The sequence below is a fragment of the Sinohyriopsis cumingii genome, unplaced genomic scaffold (assembly GCF_028554795.1).
Source record: "Sinohyriopsis cumingii isolate HCF-2022 unplaced genomic scaffold, ASM2855479v2 utg002964l, whole genome shotgun sequence".
Lineage (NCBI taxonomy): Eukaryota > Metazoa > Mollusca > Bivalvia > Unionida > Unionidae > Sinohyriopsis > Sinohyriopsis cumingii.
In genome coordinates, this window is record NW_028316353.1 from 182,772 (window position 1) to 199,241 (window position 16,470).

Here is a 16,470-nt window from a genome sequence, read left to right on the forward strand (position 1 = left end):
GAGTAATATCCCGTTGACAGATGCAACAGAAGATAACCTAGTGGTGTTTGCTAAAAACGGTAAGATTAAAAAATCAGATGATTCAATTCTATCAATCATGGGATAAATTTCTGGACGTATCAGAAGAATTGTAGATATTATGCATGGCGATCTAAAAATGAGTAAAAATACAATTATGAATGTGAGAGAACCAAAATGTGGTAAGAAAAAGATACGTAGACAGCAACAACAACATTATCAGAACTGAGATCAATGATCGTTTATTAACCGCAGGTGATACAATGACTGGTTCTCTCAACATGACTAATAATGCAATTATTGGTCTTGGAGAACCGAAATCACGCAATGACGCAGCAACGAAGAAATATGTCGATGACAGCAACATTCCGATGATGAAATCGTTAATGACAATCATGAATACTCTAATCATGTAGAAACGTTTTTAAACTTTTGAAGAAAAATAAATAGAGCCATTAACGATTTTTAAAAAAATCTACCAGATATCGACATTAAACTATCTGACGTAAAAACAATTACCGATCATGTGGCATATACGGTTACATCTGGACATGCATTATGGTCACCACTCAATGAATCCATTAAACATGGCGCTGAGGTTACCGGTATATATATATATATATATATATATATATATATATATATATATATATATATATATATATATATATATATATATATATATATATATATATATATATATATATATATATATATATATATATATATATATATATATATATATATATATATATATATATTCAATGCTAGGCACTACAACATTTACAATATCTACTACAATTTCACGGCGTTTACCACTAACCATATCCTCTGGATGTATGTTAGTAATGGTAGATCAAAACGACGAGGAAATATTCGTGGTGGAACCCGAAGAAAAAGGTAACCCCGTGTTGTATTATTGGTGTATGGAATTATTTGCTAAACTACCACCTACTTAGCATATTCCAAATCATCCTCGTTATTGTCAACATCTCTTGTGATAGAAAAATATCAGATTTTGAGTTTACGGAGATGATTAAAATCTACAAGGAAGTAATCACTTTGATAGAATCCACGCCTGATTTAGAAAATCAGGATTTAAATAATTGTGTCAACTCCGAACGAGCTTCTTCAGTAGATTGTCGTTAATACAACTCCATCAAAAACTACGTTGATATCAGTGAGCTCAACTAAATCAGAATTTAGTGGTAACTTTCCAACTGTAATATCAGCTAAAGAAATAGAGCTAGTACAATTACGAGCACAATTACGAGTATTTTACAGCAGGCCAAATATCAGATCATAATTATTTGGTGAATTACCAGCAAATAATTCACTGGTATTTGCAAATTAAAATAAAGAAGATGGAACTCCCGATTGGCAAGTTGTCAGAATTCCCACAGGCAGTTATCAAATCGGACAAATCAATGATAAATTCCAGAAAAGAATTAAAAATAGCTATCACCGTTCACGAACCAACTTTATCAGCTGCGATAGAAATAAATTTACCAGGTTACGTTGTAGATATTTATCAATCATCGATAAGAAGTGTGTTAGGATGGCCTAAAATAGCACCAGAGTATAAAAGACCGCCATAATCTCAACGAGATGATTTCTCTATGAACAAAAAATGTTTATAAATGAACCAAAATATCGAGAAGAAGAATCTCCATTACACCCTAATCTTCATTATCTCTATCCTTTTTCTATAGTCATACGTGAAAACGATGTGCATTTTCTCAGTGAAAGAATATTCAAATCATTATCTAGTAAAATTAAAGATGAACATGCAATTATATCAGCAGCACTAGAACGGTTATTTAAAAATTATATTCTGGAGTATCCCAACGACAATCTAAAAAAAGAAAATCGTTTGAACAATACAACATTTAAATCAAATTTAAATAATATTTCGATTTAAATATGTATATGTCTTAATTATAATATGGAGTTTGAAAGATTATCTGCAACTGAACCTTCTTGATTCGATCTTGATAGAAGAACCCCTGACCCACGAAGATGAACTCTGGTTGATTCGACGGAAACTCCGATTGAAAGTATTCGCAATGCTAAAAAAGATTTTTTTTAATAGATGGCGCAACTCTTGTATGGTCAACGTTCAACATCATACGCAACACCGATGATGTCAAAGCTACAATGAACGACTAACGAGCAGCGACGATTATTAATTATCTTGATCATCAAATATATTTTTCAGAGTAAAGTTTATTCAGGAAGTAGGAGATACTTGGATTATCAGTGACAAACGTGACTCTGTCCTTCATAATGAAAAATTGCCGTATTAAGTAAAAACTCCAAACCAGGAATTTTTACTGGTATTGACTAACCGTATTATGAAAGAGCATATCCTGTAACCGAGGTTATTAATGGAATTTATCCGATAAATGATAAACCCAGCGTTCATGATCTAAAACCGATGAAATTTTCGTCCTTGACTTTGTCAATGCTATATTGTGTAGTTTACGAGTGACGGAACATTTTACAAACGCGATACGTAGAAATGGTTTAACGGATCAGCGACGTGAACAAATAAACAAATGGGCTGAATTAGTCAAGGATAAAGGAGCAACAATAAACGATGTTCCTGAATTAGTAACAAGAAAAAATTCCCAATAACAGTAAGAACAATAACCGGAGACATTTTGTACATATTCAAAGTATAAATCGAAAGCAGCTTCGATTGAAATTATTGATCATAACGCGCATGCGTGGACTTATGCAGTAACAATATTTCCACGAAATCGAATTGTTAAATTTTATAACGATGATATATTTTATTTTACAGAGTTATTTATCGAAAAGAATCTCTAAGGAAGAAATGAAGAATCTTGCGTTGAAATATACCCATGACGATGCTGAATAATTAAGGAGTAATTTTTTTACCGTTCCGTCAGTTGCTGCTCATTTTGTAAAGGAGAAAAATTTGTGGAAACCAATGCGATTGGGTTTTCTTGAAAAAATACAACGCAGTTGTTTCGGATACGGACACGGTGGATTATAGAATACCAAATACGATTATAGAGTTGCTATTTCGGTTGATATGGTTCCATGTTATCCGGGAAGTTTTCTAGGTATGGGAGAGTGTTGTAAGCACTTTGAGCGATTTGGACATCCAACACACGAGACTACCAGAGTATAGATAAATGGACCATTACCGGATTTTGACTTGAGTGGATTTGCTTGTATCGAGTCATTTAAGTTTGCCGAAGATCTTCATCCGATCTGTTATGTCTTTTTTGGCAAACATTTTTCAGAACACATGTGGATACCAACAGTATTATTACGATATATGCTCGATGTGAAAATGCTATTATTGTTAACAGCAAGTGAAGCAATTATATCGTACCGTCAGCAGAATGAAAACTGGTTACACAACAACAACAAAAAATACTCTGATGATGAAAATCCTGACGTACCTGAATTTGAGAATAAAATCACAAAAGATCTTGGCAGAAAAATAATTGGTACGTTCACCCAAAGAGGATCATATGATCATAAACGACATTGTATAAGATTGATTATGGATGATGCTGAACTAGATTTTAAAATTGCTTATACAACGAATAGATATACGTTTATAAGTCGAAGCTATGTTAATTTCTCAAACGTAACTAAATTAGGTACAATTGTGAGTTATATTAATGATCTTCATTGCTTGAGTACGTTTCGATAAATCTATCATCGATGATAAATAGGGTTTCTGAGTTTGCGGTCAGAGTCGCCACGAATTCGTTTTATATCAATAAAAAATGCAGGATTGCTAGAACAACTACATATCGGCACTTATGCATTATGGGGTGAATGTAGAATAAAACAAGAAAATATACTTAATTATTCTTAATCCGCCGACGTTGAATGAAAAATTATTTATTACCCAAAAAATCAAATATCAAAATTGTCATCTGTACCATCTGTATATGATCCTGTAGATATACATAAAAAAGTTTATCTCAGTGGGTCTGGAGGTTCTGGTAGAACAACTCGTGTGATTAAATTATTCTTGAACAGATGTTCAGAAATAGTTGGATTAACACCTACACACAGACTCGCAAGAGAAATGAGAGGAAGAATTATTAAATCATGTACTTATCATACATTCTTTCGATGGAAGGGAGATAAATGGACTCCTGAACGAATGGGAGAGAAATATATTCCAAGGATTATTGTTTGTGATGAAATTAGCACTATTTCATTAGAACCTTAAAAATATTTCTTGATTGGTTATTGACAAAAATTATTGCTGTAATAGTGTGTGGCGATCATGGTCAACCACCACCTTTTGTTGGATTATCTCCACATAAATGGTTAAGGAATAATGTAGAATATTATGAAGAATTAACTACCGATCATAAAGCACTTGAGAGTTTAAGAAATTAATCAGACTATAAGCGAATAAAATTCAATGTGAAATAATGCAGCAACATAATGTGTAACATTTGCTGCATCAGCAAGCTTACTAATCGTTGCTCTATCCCTCCAATATCCTCTTGGGCTATAATAAATCGATTCCATTATTCTAATAATCGGATGAATAATTACCAGCCCCTAGCACCAGTTTACCTTTTCTCGCAGATCTTATCAACCAAATAGCTAATGAGTCTCTAAAAGATTTATTTTTAATGGAATTTAACGAGTGAATCAATTTCACATCTGCAATTTGTCGTTGTTGCAGATCTGGATTTTTATAAACTACATCATGAACTTGACATGCTTGATTAACTGCATTTAATGGATCCACTACAGGTCTTGGTTGATCTCGCTCGTTAAGTCGAATATCAAGTCGGGTTCCAGGACCACAGTAATTATATCCAGGAAGATGTTTTTTCCTGGGTATTTAGCACATGAACTTCATGGTAATTTTCCTAATGAAGTAGAGACATCACCACCGATTTTATTATTAGAAATAAATTTATAATTTTGTACCACATTTTACACAATTGCCTGTAAGTGTACCCTTTTTATTTTTTATTATTATTGTTGTTAATCCACTTGTGGGAGTGGATGCTCTACATCGAACACAGTATAAATCCATACTGTTTATTATATTTGTATAACATGGATGCCATTGATTTCTCAGCGACACGAAAACAAGTCCAGTCAAACATATTTCAGCATTAACGAATTCCATCAGAATGATAATAATATGTTCATCCAGATCGGGTAAAACACAGTTACTGCTTAATCTGATAATGAGGTGGCTCAAATGGGATAAGTTATATTTAGTAGCTCCGTTAGTTGATTATCAGAGATTTTACGATGTACTTAAATATTAAATGAAAATTCAAAATTGTTGGACGAAGATGGTAATGATATCATTAGTTTTGTCACCGATATTGATAAAGATCCTTCTGTGGATGACCTCGATGGATTTATTAATAATTTAGTAATATACGATGATGTAATGCTTGACAAACAGTTAAATCCAGCTAGAATATTTTCTCGAGGCAGGCACAACAACACAGACGTAATTTATGTTACTCAACGATATACACAAATGCCTAAAGTGATAAAGATAATTGTAATATTTTAGTTGTGTTTAATGGAGTCGACACACATACTCTGCGAACTATTCATCAGACTTGGTTTAGTGGGGATATGGATATGATTAGGTTCAAAAACTTCTTTTCAAAAGTACAATCTGCTCCGCACGGATTTATAACAATAAATTTAGATGATCCTTAATCACGATATCGTACAGGTCTTGATAAATTATTTGGTTGAGAGATTGATATAATAATGATTTAATTACTCACACATTTATAGCAGTAGTGGAGGTGCGACCTCAATGGCACGTCCAGCGGATAAACAAACGAACATACAAATTTTGAAAACACAGATGACAAAAAATAAAGTAACAAATAAAATAATCCAATTAGAGAAACTCTCGGTAATTTAGAGGCTTTGGTTTGGTGTTACTGACCTATTTTTTATTTTTTTCGTATGAGATTTTGTTTTTTAAAAATGACTTTGCAGCAAACGGTCTGTTCACCTCCTCTGCTGCTTGTTGTGAGGTTGTAATTTCTTACGAGATATCCGCTTTATTTGGGTATCGTTAACTATGGGGTGATCGCTCTCGGTATTGTTAAATATTGAAATAAAGTGTGAAACTTATAGAGGGAATAAATATATATGAGCAGATATATAGAACAGAATGACACAAGCCCCCGTACATGGATTTAAAAAAAATCAATTACATAAACAACTGTGATAATACATTACATTAAGAAGATACACTTCTTTTGGAAATAAATCTTTCACCAAATTTCAAACACAAATATATTTATATAACTAGCCGATATGTTTTAAATGATAGAATTAAATCACCATATAATCGAGTGAACGGTCGAAGTCAGTGACTTGTCCAACTTCATAACCTGCTTATTCTGGTCCACTCCAACTTCATTATGGTGGTTCCTCTAGGTCCTTTTCGCTTTTCCTTTTCCAACCTCCCTACTGCCTCGCCTCTTTTCGGCCCTCATAATTGTGTGTGGGTAGGTGGATAAGTAAGTACGCAGATACGTAGATACTTCGATAAGTAGGTACGTGGATACGTTCGTGGATATTTCAGTGGATACGTCCGTGGAGCTATTTCCCCTTGTGCTTTCAAGCATTGTTCGTTTCTACCGCCAAAACTGTGTCCGTTGACTTTCCAGACATCCGGTCCCTTTGACAAGTGTTAATTTCTTCCAAATTTACTCTCGGAGTCCCTTATACTTTCACTCATGCAGGAAAAGTGCAGACTGACTAGATTTTTTCAATGAGGGCAATATAACCCAAGACTTTTCGTGTGGGAACCTCGCCCCTTATTTAGTGTAACCAATCAGGATCAAACATATTTACCGCCTTTTATAACTAGGCGCCAAGATTGCGGTCATCATGACTTATAGAATACCAAATAACAGATCCGGAAAAACTCAGCTTCTGACAGTTCCGATATAAAATCAAAGTTAACCTTCCCTTTTCTAGTTATCTAACGGTTAAGTAAACGAAGTCTTCATTAAGAATCACTTTCTCTCCCGACACAGACATTATAAATCATTGCAGTATAGCGATTTAACAAGCACATGTTCACATAAATCTAATTAATTGTTCTCTGGCCCAGATTAATGTGCCCCTCACAGATCGACAGAAATTTGTATCCTTACAGAGAGAGAGAGAGAGAGAGAGAGAGAGAGACAGAGAGAGAGACAGAGAAAGAAAGAGAGAATTGTCTGTTTGGGACAAGAAGACAAAACACAATGTTTCAGTTATGGTGCAGTAAAAAAAATGGCTCAAGATTCAGCTTATTTTGGACACTCCATATGGTCTTCGTGCTGCCACTACCTCTCCTTGCTCGGTCCAAATTAGTATTCTCATGGATAGTTAAAAAGATGAGAGGATTAGTAGTTTTCCTTTGGAACAGAGAGAACGCATTTGCACAGAGTTTGTATAAGTAGCGAATGGGTACGATATACGGACAATGGGAATTAGCATTACAAGACCCTCCTCATCCTCCTCTTCCACCTTGTTTTTTCCCCTCTTCTCGTTTTCTTCTTCTTTCATTATTTTCTCATTCCATCTTCTTATATGTTCCTTTTCCTCTTTTTTCTTTTTCCTTCTTTATCATTTCTCTCAATCTTTCCTTATCCTTCCTTAAATTGTTAATCTCCAAATTTACACGGTGGGGGCTATAACACCCATCCTCCAATCTAACCGTCATCTCTTCTACCGTTCCAATATCATCTACCACTTCTTGTAACTTAAGCATCTTGTCAATATGGTTTGTCGCCATGAGTAAATTATACAATGTTGAATGACGCGTTTCAATTCAATTATTGGATTAACGAGGTGTGCGCACATTAAGTGCATGTACTTCGGATTTATGACCGCACTGCGGCCTGTTAATTGTTCCTGGGGGAAGGAATCAGTGCCCCATCCCCCAGGCATTTTTGTGCCCAAGGGACAATGTTAATTTAGCCTCAGGTCGTGGGTCCATATAGGTCCCTAACGACCTAAATGGAGGGCTGAGATGAGTGGGAATGCACCCAACACATTTATGTTTTGAAAATAAAAATCTGTTTCACTTGATGGGATGAGTGGGAATTGTGCTCACTCACTCATGTGATAATTGGTGTCTGTCCGTGGCAAGGGAGGAAAAATGCGGGAAGGCAGGCGGCTGTCCGTTGTTTCCAGGTTGTTGGTCTAAGGTTCTGCTATGCAGGAATTTTGAATTTTTTTTCTTCTGAATTTAGGAATTTGGAAAAATAGTCTTTGCTGTTTAATGGTTAGTGGAGCATGCAAGTAGAGGAAGTGAAGTTGTAAAAAGATTTTATTTTAAAAATTTAAATGTAAATGTATTTTTTAATTTTTTAAAATAAATAGATTAGGGGTTATTGCAGTTTATTGTTCCTGTATGTGTGGGTTTAGGGTTGTTTGGTTTATTTTTCATATTTTTATTGATGAAGCTATTAGTGTGTTGTTATTTTATTTTCTAAGTCTATTTTATTAAGACAGATATTTTTGCCGAATAATCGGGCCGCTATGACATGTCAAAGACACCTGATCTTATTTATTTCCTAGTTTTTTAAGTTTATTAGCCTGTTTGCTAGTTGTCATAGTTGTTTTCATTTTGTTTTATCTATATGTTGTTATTTTATTTCAGGCTAACTCTATTTTAATAAGACAGATATCTTTGCCGAATTCTCGGATTTCTAAGACATGTATAAGACATCTGAACTTATTTTTTTTAATTTCCCCTATTTTTAGGCTTGTTAGCTTGACTACTAGTTATGGTAGGTTTTAGGTTTTTAACTAACATAATCGATTTTGATATAGAATATAAGTTTAGTGGGGGAGGGGGTAATTTAGTGTTTGTTAATTGAAGACGGGTTTCTTTGCTGAATACTCAGGTCTCGGTATACATATCAAAGTCGTCCTTCTTTTGTTAACTGCCTTACAAGGTTGTTTGGGGCTGGTTATATCCTATTTTTAAGTTCAGTTTTTTCTAGTAATTTTAATATATTATAGGATGTTAATTATATGTTAGGGTTTTTAAAGTCTAGGATTTCTAAAAAGGTATAAGGGGATCCATTGCGTTTTGTGTTTTTTGGAAGTTGGTTCTTGCTAGCTGAAATTTAGTGCAAGTATGGCATACATGTTGCAGGTCTTCTATAGTGTGACAATGGTAGCAGTTTATGCTTACAGGTTTGGGGCCTATGTAGTTACCAAAACTGCCTGCTAATTTGGTTTTACCTGTCATTATTCTGTTAATTAGTTTTTGGTCAACACTGTTACATTTGGGTGGTTTGACAGACCTGTTAACTGTTGTTAGGATGGAGTGTAGTTTCCTACCTTTAGGGTTGGAATTCCAGTGTTCCTGCCAATTTTGATTGCTATAGGTATTTACGAAGCATTGAGCTTTTGTGATGCTATATCAAAGTGTGGCTGGGGCGGGGTCTCCTAACTTACTTTTTGCGACTTTATCAGCCTGTTCATTGCCAGGGATTCCTATATGTGATGGCACCCACATGAACTCGACTATTTGATCTCTTGTGTTTAAATCTTTAAGTATATTGAAGGTCTCGGCAAGGAACGGCTCTCTTGATTTAGTGTTTCGAGTTTTAATTGAGTTTATTACACTAAAGGAGTCGCTAATAATGACTGCTTTTTGGATGTTATTGTTTTTGATCCAATGAAGTGATTCAATAATTGCCCAGAATTCATTAGTGTATATAGATAGAGAAATGGTCCGGTAGCCTGGTTCCCATTTGGATTTTATATTCAGGGATAACTATTGCAGCTGCCGTTCTGGGTGGCTCAGTTGTTTTGGACCCGTATGTGTACATTTTAATAAAACCAGGGTAGTTGTCCTGTATGTCACTTGCGATTTGTTTCCGTATTCTGTGGACATGGTGTTTATCCTTGGTTTGTTTTGTGTGCATGGGGTTTGGTCAGGTGGTTTGGTATCTTCTTTATGTTGTTCAAATATTGGAAGTTGCTTCCTAAGATCTATGTTTGGAACTAGTTTGTGGCTAAAAGTAATGTTATATCTGCAAATGGCAATTTTAGTGGGATGCGTCTTTGGGTGGTTAGCTAATCGAATAGAGTATCTGAGTAACATTTCCTGTCGTCTCGGTTTTAGCGGTAGTTCCCCAGTGAGGACTTGAAGCTCGTCCGATGAGGCGGAGGAAATTGTGCTTGTGCAAACGATTAAAGCTTTTCTTTGGATGGCATCTAGTTTGTGTAGGAGTGGTTGTTTTGCCGAGTTGTATACTTGACAACCGTAGTCTAATTTTGATCTTACAAGGGGTTTATAGATGGTAAGTAAGGTTTCTTGGTTGGATCCCCATGTAGTACCCTTGAAGTTCCTTAAGAGGTTTAAGTCTTTATTGCAGCTTTGTATAAGGATATCTGTATGGTGTTCCCAGATTAGGTGGCTGTCGAAATACATTCCTAGGAATCTTACTACCTTAACATATTTGATCAGTTGATTTTGAAGATAGAGGTAAGGGTAGGCTAATTTGTTATTTCATTTTGGGGTAAATATTATTGATACAGTTTTCTCATGTGAGATTTAAAAACCCCATTTATCCGCCCATCTCCCTGTGTTATATAAACTTTTATTTATTTCAATAGCGCGTTTCTATCTATGTTGGATTATAGAGGTTTGCGCTCTTTCGAACATGTACCTCTGTTTTATGCCTACACGGTAGGCTATTTAATTGCTCCTTGGGGAAGGAATTGGAGCCACTTCCATGGCATTTATGTGCTCAGGGAGCACTTTTTAATTAAAGCCGTCAGGCAGTGGACTGTCTGAATGGAGGGCTTGAATGCGAGTGGGAATAGACCCAGCACACACTCAATTTATTCAGTCGTTACTACTTAGCTGCATTTAGATATGTATGAGTGGGAAAGGACCCATCACACACTCATATGTTTGGTACTGGATTAGTAGCTTTAAGGGCGTGCGCTCCACGCTGTTTGTTTTTATGTCCGACCGTGACAAGTGAGGAGAGAGTGGAAAGGTGGCTCCAAGGTCACATGTCGGTGCTCCTAGACGTCAGGGTATCTGGTCTAAATTGTCGTCCTACACAATTTTGAAAAACTCTGTGCTGTTTTGAGTTTAGAATTTAGCCTAGGAGAGGTATCTTAGGTGACAGATTTAGTAAAGTTTTCCACCTTGTGTGGCTGGTCCTGATGGTCTTGAACTTTTGAGACCACTTTATATGAATGGGTCTGTTTTTTGGGTCTTACTTAACTAAATTATCGTTGTTTTATTTGCAGCCTTGTGCTGCTGAGCTTGATGGTCGTAGGTGTTTAGACCACCTTATATATGCTAATTTGGGGTCCTTCTTTCATAAAGTTGTTTATAGTTTCGCTACTTCGTGCAGCGGGCCCTGATTGTCTTGGGTGTTGGACCACCTTATATGCTCTAATTTTGGGGGCCTATAATTTCTCGTGGTAGATATCACTGTCACCTTCGGCTAGAGTATTCTCAGACGTACTAGTTTTGTTACGTGCATGCTAGGTTTGTCAAGTATTGTTTAGAGAAAGTGAAAAAGGATTGGTTAAATTAAAAAGGAGAAATAATTGTAAAAAAAGAACATTTTTATTTGTAATTTTTGTATTTTATTTTTTAAAACAAAAATTCCCTTTTTTAAATTTTGTTGTTTCTTATATAATTTTTTTTCTTCCCTTCATATTTCTGTTTCCTAGTTGCCTTATTTGTATTTTATCTGTTTAGATTTGATTGGTGTTATTTGATTAAGACCGATATCTTTGCCGATTACTCGGTCGCTAAGACGTGTCAAAGACATCTGATCTTATTTTCCCCCTAAATTTGAGTTTCTTAGCCTGAATACTGGTTATCTGATGTGTATTGCCAGGCTAAATCTATTTGGATAAGACATATTTTTGCCGATTATTTGTTCCCTATGTTTAAGTTTATTAGTCTGTACTAGTTGTGTGATGTTTTTTTTTTCTGGCTAAAACTATTTGGATAAGATATATTTCTTTGCCGAATACTCGGGTCACTAAGACATGTCAAAGGCATCTGATCTTATTGGTCCTTACGTTTGGTTTGTTAGCCAATCTCCTAGTTGATAACAATTGAATTATGTAATTTTGGTTTTATATTTTGTTTTGTAACCCAGATTCATGTATAAAGTTAATTATATTTATATAGGTGAGAATGAGGTTAGAGAAAGTTAATTATATTTATATGATTGAGAAAGTTAATTATATTTATATAGGTGAGAATGAGGTTCGTGTTGTTATTCATTAGAAATTCTGGGTATGGTTCCGGTCATCCAATCTTATTTTGCTCCATTTTTAGTTTGGTTCTTTCTTTTTCTAGTTTGTGGCAAGTGTTGAATATATGTGTTAGGTCTTCTGGAACTCGGCAGTGGTAGTAGTTTGAGTTGTGGGGTTGGGGTCCTATGCATTGCCCATAGCTGCTGGCCAATTTGGTTTTTCCGGTATAGATCCTAGTTATGGTTTTTTGATCATTGTTTTTGATGTTAGGTGGTTTCTTATTCCTGTTGATATCTTTTAGAATAGAGTATAGTTTCCTGCCTTTGGTGTTTTGGTTCCAGTATTCCTGCCATTTGTTTTCAATAAAGTTTTTGGTTATGCCTAGGAGTTTGCTGACACTGTAATTAATGGCTATGTGAGTTGGTTCATTTAGCTTTTGTTTCGCCATTTGGTCAGCTAACTCATTTCCTTGAATGTCCATGTGGGATGGTATCCACATGAATTCGATTTGTTGTTTGTTGTTATATAATTATTTAACTGATAAATATATTTGCCTGAGGAAATTTTCTCTTAACTTAGTATTGTTATTTAGTATAGATGTTATGACTTATGATCAATGCTTTGGATATGTTGTTGTCCTTAATTCATCAAAGGGCTTCCAGGATGGCCCAGAATTATGCTGTGTAAATAGAGCAGTGGTTAGGTAGCCTTTTGCCCATTTTAATGTTCAGCTCGGATATTACCACTGCTGCTGCTGTTCTGGAGGGCTCTGATATTTTGGACACTTCAGTTTATATTTTAATTGAGTTAGGGTATTTTGTCATAATTTCAGTTGTGATAATTGTTTTAAGTTTTAGTTCCTGGTCTTTTTTATTGCCAAATTCCGTGATTTGTGTTTTAATTGATGGTTTGATATTGGTCCATGGCATTGTGTCGTAGTTTGTTGTTGATTCGCCTCTGTAATTTCAATTGGTAGTTGGTTAATCTATTGGTGCATAAGTTGCCCTGCAGGGACGGTGGTTACTCGTTTGTTACTGAAAGGTGTGTTGCATTTGTTAATGGCTATACGGGTGGGGTGTGTAATTGGGTGGATAGTTACTCTAGCTGCATATCTTAGGGTTAATTCCTGCCTTCTTAGGTGTAGGGGCAGTTCTCAAGTTAGGATTTGGAGTTCAGCTAGGGATACAGACGGTAGAGCACCGGTGCAAGTGACTAGCTCTTTTCTTTGTATCAGGTCTAGTTTTTAAGGTGTCTATATGGAATTGAGTTATACATTTGACACCCCTAGTCCAATTTGGATCTTATTAATGCCCTGTATAGTGCTAAGAGCGTTTCTTGATTGGATCCCTATGTGGTTCCTTTAAGGTTCCTAAATAAGTTAATATCCTTACTGCATCTATTTACTAGGTCATTTATGTGGTGTCCCCAATTAAGATGTTCATCATAATACATGCCTAGGAATCGTGCTACTTTTACGACTTTCATGATTTTATTTTGGTTGGTGAGTTCGGGGTTCTTGAATTTATGTTTGGTTGTAAAGAGGACTGCAATAGTGTTTAATGTGATAGTTTAAATCCCCATTTATCTGCCCATCTCCTTATATTGTTTAAGCTATCTTGGATTTCACTAATGATTTTGTGACTTATATGGTTACCTGCTCTCCATATTCCACTGTCATCCGCAAATTGTGACATTTAGACTAGGTTTGAAGTTATATTTTGATCCAAGTCATTAATGATGATGTTAATGAGTGTGGGTCTGAGTACGCTCCCTTGTGCGGTACCATTCTCGAGTGACTATATGTCGGAGAAAGTGCCCCCAACTCTAGTTACAATTTTGCGGTCAGTTATGAAGTTCTCGATGAAGTTAAATAATCGTTCTGTTGTTCCGTAGTGGTTAAATTTAGCTAATAAGCCTTTTGTCCGAACGAGGTCGAATGTCTTTTCCAAGACTATGAATACTACAATTAGGTTCCTGTCTATCTTTCGTTTGGAGTTAAATGCAAGTTTAATTGCTGATTACAATCGTATGAGTTGATCCGTAGTGGACCTTTTGTTTCTAAATCCGCATTGGTTTTCGAATGTTAAGTTGTAACTTTCCAGGTAGTATTTAAGTCGATTGGTTATTATTGTTTCCATAATTGTGCAAATATTATTAGTCAGGGAGATTGGTCTATAGGAGTTTGTTATTGGGGTCTTTACCTTGTTTGGGCATTTGGATTACTATTGCATTTTTCCATTTATTGGGGAGTTTGCCTACTTCCAAGATCTTGTTAAGCAGCTTAATTATAGTGTGCGTAATGTTTCCAGGCAAATTTTTATATATGGTATAGCCTATTTAATCTTCACCTGGGGATGTCTCCTTTTTTGATGTCAGTGCTTTTTCCCATTCGTATAATGTTATATCGCTATTCAAGTTTGATTATTTAGGACATAGGTCTTTGAAAAGGTGTATTTGTGTTATTTCCACTTTATCCCTGTGTTGCTGAAAGGCTTGGGTGTGATTTAGGTTTCTACTCATAGCTGAGAAATGTTTGGCTAGTTGATCAGCCTTTTCCTTATTTGTGAGTGCACCTGCTTTTTTTGGAGTGGTATTGACTGTTTTCCCTCTAATCGATTTGATCTTGTCACAAACATGTTTAGAGCTGGTCCTAAATATTGAATTTTGAGCAGTAATTTTGCCAAGTTTTATCTTTAGCCTGCTTAATTGTCTTTTTTAGGTTTCTTTCCTTTTCCTTATAATTTGTCAAATCTATGAAGTAGCTTGATCGTTTAAATTTAAGTGCCTGTCTTTTTTCTTTATGTGCCTATTTGCATAGTGGGTTCCACCAGGGTACTGTTTATTAAGTTTTTGTGCCATTAGTTTTGGGTATGTTGGTGGTTGCTGCTGTTTGTATAGTATTAATGCGGTTTTCGTAGAAAGTATTTATATCCTCATTTTCTAGGTTTGTGGTGTTTATTTGGTTAGTTGTTCCCTAAATGTTCCTCAATCTGCACTGTCTTATTTCAATTGTGGATGGTTTTTGATGGGATTATGTTGAACTGTCATCGGCAGAGTTATAACGATTGGAAAGTGGTCACTGCCAAGTGCGTCAGTTTCATCTACTGCCCAGTCAATCATTTGTGCTAAATTTGGCGAGCATATGGTTAGGTCGATGGCATCCACCGGGTTGAGACTTGTATTTGCCCCATTATTGAGGAAGGTCAGGTTGGATTCGGCAGCCCATGCCTCAACCAACCCGTCTCTTTTGTCTGTCCTACAACCCTCCCCTCACAGCTCGTTATGAGCATTAACGTCTCCGTAGATGACGATACGATCTTCTAATTAGTGTGTAGTTATTTGCGTATAGGTGGCCAGATTGGATACATTCGTGTTTCCCCCCGGATCGTAAATATTAAAGATTTGAATATTACCACTTCCTGTTTGAATTATTAAGGACTGAATTTGAAATGCCTCATTGCCACCTGGTGTTGGTGTTATATCATCTGGTATTATATCCAGTAGGTTGTCTAGGATAAAAATGGCGAGTCCTCCTCCATGTCCGGTATTGCGATTTTTAAAGTAACCTGGGGAGTATCCTGGTAGTGTTGTAAAATGTCTAGTTTAATTGCATATCTTGCTTTCTTGGGTACAAATGATATCAGGCATTGGAACTTGATCTTGTAATTTTATTTTTAGTTCGTTAATGTTAGTTGTTATTCCTCTTGAGTTCCATTGCCATATTAAGTTACGTTTGGTTGTGCTATTCATTATGGTATGTGGTCATTTAATTGGTTTCTTAAAGTAGAAAAATGGGGTGGGAGTTTTGATTAGATCATTTTAATTAGCATTTCTTGGTTCTTTTCCATTATTTGTTCTAGGTTTGTTTTTGTTTGATTGAAAGCAATTTATGGTATCCGTTAATATTTCTTTGACTATTTGTTCAATTGGGGGTTCTATCTTGGTTTCATTGTTTAACTTTAGGTTGATCTTATCTGGTAGGGTGGGGAGCGTTTGTGTGCCTTTATCCTGTTTGGGTGTTGTTACCACTTTAGTCTTGGATATTTCTGTGTTTGGCAGTATTCCTAGATTGGGTTTTGTATTTGTTTCATTTCGTTTTCTAAGTTTATTTCAACTGTTGTCAATTTTTTGGCTTCATGGTATGGTAAGTTTTGAGTGTTCATTATTTGGATGATTTTTCCTTCCCTGATGGCATAGGGG